Source organism: Moschus berezovskii, chromosome 3 (genome assembly GCF_049115385.1).
Source record: "Moschus berezovskii isolate FMDL1 chromosome 3, NW_MosBer_1.0, whole genome shotgun sequence".
Classification (NCBI taxonomy): Eukaryota; Metazoa; Chordata; class Mammalia; order Artiodactyla; family Moschidae; genus Moschus; species Moschus berezovskii.
Window position 1 is genome coordinate 63,430,994 of NC_142462.1, and position 5,614 is coordinate 63,436,607.

The 5,614-nt window shown below is 37.1% G+C and overlaps 1 pseudogene; it reads right to left on the minus strand.

The window, feature by feature from the left end:
• Window positions 1–1,048: 1,048 nt before the first annotated feature.
• On the minus strand, window positions 1,049–3,715 carry LOC129552065 (small ribosomal subunit protein eS1 pseudogene; annotated as a pseudogene).
• Window positions 3,716–5,614: the final 1,899 nt, after the last annotated feature.

Sequence of the window (5,614 nt, forward strand, 5' to 3'; positions counted from 1 at the left end):
AAAGACTGACTGTACTCCTCTTGAATTATATTTTCCTAGGTTATCTTTGAGTTGACCTGTCAAACTGCATAAATCAGGAGTTCTTTAACTGAAGTTTTTGCACAGAATTCAGGGAAGGTAAGTATTCCGATATGGAAAAGAATGACATTTTTATTTTCATAAACCTCTACTGAAGTTTAGCATTTCCTTCAATTATGAAGGTGGGAAACAGCACAGAGTAATATAAATAGTATCTATACCTTTGTAGGAGCTTCCTGGGTAGCTCAAATGGTAAAGAATCTACTTCTGATGTGGGAGACCTGGGTTCTATCCCTCAGTTGGGAACATCTCCTGGAGGAGGGCATGGCAACCCACTCCAATATTCTTACCTGGAGAATTTCATGGACAGAGGAGCCTGATGGGCTACACTCCATGGGGTCACAAAGAGTAGGACATGACCTAGTGACTGCCACTTTCACTTTCAGTTTACCTTTGTAGGGCTTTCCAGGAGGCCGTAGTAGTAAAAAACCTGCCTGCCAATGTGGGAGACATAAGAAAAGCAGGTTAGATCCCTGGGTCAGGAAGATCCCCTGGGGGAGAGCATGGTAAACCCACTCCAGTATTCTTGCCTGGAGAATCCCATGAACAGACGAGCCTGGCAGGCTACAGTCTACAGGGTTGCAAAGAGTTGGACATGACTGGCGCTACTTAGCAGGCCACACACATACCTTTGTAACCAATACAAATCAGGGGGTATTTTACATCATTTTACAATAATTTCCAATATTTGTATTTCCTTCATACCAAACTATTTGAAATTAAATGAATGACTGGAGCAGCCACTAAATTACACAGGATTAGAGTTGTCCATTTACAGATGATAGAGTAACCTAACTGCCAAATTGTGGTCAGCTCTGTGTCTGGTGACCATTCAAGCAACTAACAATCAAGCTGTATGTTTATATTAGTAATTCACATATCCATATTGTTTTCAGTACTGTATGTTTACACTTTTTTCTTTTTTACCACAAATAAGATCTTTTATTTGACATCATTAAAAGACTGAATTTTAAACAGATTCTTGGACCAGTGGCTTATATCCATCAGCTCATTTAACTTTAGCACCTGTCTCATCCCCAGTAGCTTTTCTAAAACTTCACTGGATAGCTCCATGAATTTTCCCAGTTGAAACTTAGGCTTCTTCAGCATTTTTACTTTTCTAAAAAAGACATTATGGAGTGGATAATAGATTAGTGAGCCTTTTTTATATCTTTTCCAATACTGTTTGGAATCAATTTATTAACCACCTCTTTCAAGTCTGTCCCTCTCAGGTCATGATTTCCATCATCTTCTTGTGGATCTACTGGACCTGATGATGATGGGCATAGGCAGTCTTCAAGATATGATTGCTGCATTTTTTCAGTAAAACCCACACAGAACAGACAAAGCAAGTAACCATCCATAGTGGTTCAACAACATGAACTTCAATCATGATCTGACCAGGGAGCACATTTTATCAAGGGAGTACCACCAACTCAATGAACATGAATCTGAGAAAATTCCAGGAGATAGTGAAGGACAAAGTCTGGCATGCTTCAGTCCATGCAGTCACAAAGAGTTGGACTCGACTTAGCGAGTGAGCAACAAGATCTCTACCATGAAGTCTTCCCTAGAGGAAGAAATCTTTCCCCAAAGAGGAACCAGTTAGCCACCCTAAAGAGTCAGGAAACAAGACAGTCCTCAAGAATAAAAGGAAATTATCTTCCAGGGAGGAGCCACTCAGCAGTGAACCTGAAGAGGCTACTGCTAGCAAGAGCAGAGCTCTAAGAAAAAGAAAATGTTCTGAAAACTATCTTAGGAAAATTAGAATCAATTTATGCCTAATGAGGCATAACTTGCAGAGATAGTTCCCAACCCATCCTTTCAGTTCAGTTCAGTTCAGTTCAGTCGCTCAGTCGTGTCCGACTCGTTGCGACCCCATAAATCACAGCACGCCAGGCCTTCCTGTCCATCACCAACTCCCAGAGTTCACTCAAACTCATGTCCATCGAGTTGGTGATGCCATCCAGCCATCTCATTCTCTGTCGTCCCCGTCTCCTCCCACCCCCAATCCCTCCTAGCATCAGACTCTTTTCCAGTGAGTCAACTCGTCGCATGAGGTGGCCAAAGTATTGGAGTTTCAGCTTTAGCATCAGTCCTTCCAATGAACACCCAGGATTGATCTCCTCCAGAATGGACTGGTTGGATCTCCTTGCAGTCCAAGGGACTCTCAAGAGTCTTCTCCAGCACCACAGTTCAAAAGAATCAATTCTTCAGCGCTCAGCTTTCTTCACAGTCCAACTCTCACATCCATACATGACCACGGGAAAAACCATAGCCTTGACTAGACGGACCTTGGTTGGCAAAGTAATGTCTCTGCTTTTTAATATGCTATCTAGGTTGGTCATAACTTTCCTTCCAAGGAGTAAGCGTCTTTTAAATTCCTGGCTGCAATCAGCATCAACAGTGATTTTGGAGCCCAAAAAAATAAAGTCTGACACTGTTTCCACTGTTTCCCCATCTATTTCCCATGAAGTGATGGGACCAGATGCCATGATCTTTGTTTTCTGAATGTTGAGCTTCAAGCCAACCTTTTCACTCTCCTCTTTCACTTTCATCAAGAGGCCTTTGAGTTCCTCTTCACTTTCTGCCATAAGGGTGGTGTCATCTGCATATCTGAGTTTATTGATATTTCTCCTGGCAATCTTGATTCCAGCTTGTGCTTCCTCCAGCCCAGCGTTCCTCATGATGTACTCTGCATATAAATTAAATAAGCAGGGTGACAATATACAATCTTGACGTACTCCTTTTCCTATTTGGAACCAGTCTGTTGTTCCATGTCCAGTTCTAACTGTTGCTTCCTGACCCATCCTTTAGTGCCCAATAAAAAATAAAATAGATTCATTCCATGGAAATTAGTCAGGCAGTTTTTGCCCTGAACAATCTCAGTAACTAGCCTGGATTTTCTTTTTCTTTTTTTTATAATCTTTATTTAATAAATGGTACAAAGCACAATGCCAAAAACATTAAGTTAAAATTTCACCAAATGAAAAAAATACTATAGAATACACAGTTGCAAAAAGCTACATTATTTTACAACTGCCTCAAGCTGCAAAGAGAAAAAAAAACACAATGCCATACCTAAGCTATCCCTCTCTCAAAATAATGCCATTTATATGATAAACCATGAGCTCCCCGTCAAAAGACAGGAACTGCTTTTGTTAAGTGACTGTATCACTTTGCGATACACCTGAAACAAACACAACACTGTAAATAAAATATAGTACAATATAAAATAAAAATAAGTAACAGATTTTGGGGGCTTTACACTGAGTTAGAGTTCCTATCAGAGGGATAACAGCACCACAGCTGTACTGAATCCTCATGAAGGAGGCACACGAATGACTGGGCACAGTCATTCGTAGCCTGGATTTTCAAATGTAACGTCATCATTCTGCAGATCAGGAAGGCACACTTCAAAAACATGACCCTTGAGGCCATCAGATACTGTTTTGGTTCCTTGAGTTCTCATGAATAATGTTTTCATATAATAAATATGTATTTCATATAAGAAATACTGGGAAAACACTAGTGCTTTCACATAATACAAATCTTTCTTAGAAAATCAGTCAACCACTTTCTTCTTGGGTCTCTTTTTGCCAACTTTCATAAGATGCTTGTTCTTGACAACTACCATGGTTATGCTCAGAGAGCCAAAAGAGACAGTTTATATTGATTAAGATAAGGAATTAAGTTACTCAAAGTATACCTTAACCCTCAACACTTTTTTACCTAAACTAAGCAACAACAATTTGTACAGTTGTGTCATTAAAACAATTAAATTTTACTTTTATCTTGTTTTGTTCATTAATGGATTATAAAGAGGTATATACCTTAGTAGATCATAAAAATTTTTAAGCATCTTCTTAACTCTTTAGTATGCTATAATATTTCAACGAATATATGTTCCAAAGAATAGAAATTAATGGATGTGAAAGCAAATCTATATCTCTCATGTCAGCGATGATTCAGGATCCTTGATTAATTAACATTTTTCTTTTTCCTTCAATCTTCTATTTGATTAATTTGTCCACAGAAAAGAAAAACTTTTAGTCATGTGTTAGTATGATGCCATGAAGGTTGCACTGTATGGCTACTGTAAAAATGTTCAACTTTGAGAAGGGAGAATTGCTCTTTGCACCTATTAACCTTTCACAAAAGTGGATAGAGCAGTAAATGGCAAAAATAGAAAAGTACAGTTGAACCAAATATTTAACTTGTAGACAAAAGAAACATTTTCTCAAAGAACTGAGTCCAACAAAATCAATTGTGGGATATAGATGGAGTTTTATCATCATTTGATTTGAATACACATTTAAGGGCCCTTTATTCAAGGATTCATTTCCAAAGTTTCTATACTACATATCTAGAATTTTCTAGAATTTTGAACTGAACTGAATCTAATACTCTAGGAAACAAAGTCACACTAAGTAAAATTCAATTGCTGAGCAAACAAGTGAAACAGAAATTTTGTGTATGAGACCATTAATTATTTACTGTCAGGCTGGAGAGAAAAGATTTTACCCTAAGTGGAAGATTTGGTCACACCATATAGACATGATGGTTCTATATAATTATTACCTTAACGATAGACTTTGCCATAAATAAACAAAAGGACAATTTATCTGAGGCACTAAGATTTATCCCAGTAGAACATTGTGATTATGCAGTTTCTCTGTGACAGAATTACTTTCATGAACTCATAAATCTATTATACACCATTTCCTATAATACTGCTTTCCCATAATTTCCTTTATCAGGCAAGACCTCACCTAGACACTTAATATAAACTGTGATAAGAGCATCTGGGTTACTAAGAAGTTCTAATAAGTCTTTGAAGATTATAGGAAATAAATAGAACATATAACAATGTTTTTAGTTCTGGACTTTCTATTTTACCAACTGACTAGAAATAACAATTATACCACAGGGTGATAGATTTTTGAAAAATATTCACAATGGGAACAAATCTTATTTTACTAAATTTTGTATTTAGTTTCATTTACCATAACATTAGAGTTTAAATTATATCACTTTTACTCATTTGGCTTAATTTCCCACTTAAGAGATGATGCAAATTTGAAAATCATACATGCAGCATAGAATCAAATGTCATACATATGTTTTTGTTTGTTTGCTTTCTTTCCAAAACCCTTGGCAATTAGTAAACAATGGGTGAAGTATGTAGTTTAAAGATAGAGCTTGCTCACCAAAATGCCTAATAGACTATAAGAAGATGTAAGAGAAAGTGTGGAATCCAGATAACTTTACATTTGGGGTCTGAAAAAACCGGATGTCCAATAATGAAAATTCAGGAAGGAGATTTAGAAGTAGAGTTAATAATTCAGTTTTGGATACCTCAAATTTAGATGACTATTAGATATCTAAGTACAGACAGTAAAATGGAATTTGGTGGTAACAGTCAAAAGAAGGGTTAATACTTAGGATACACGTTGGAAGTCACAGCACATAGAAATAAAACTTAAAGCCTTATCCAATGGATAGGTCTCTTAGAGAATGAATGGCTAGACAGAAG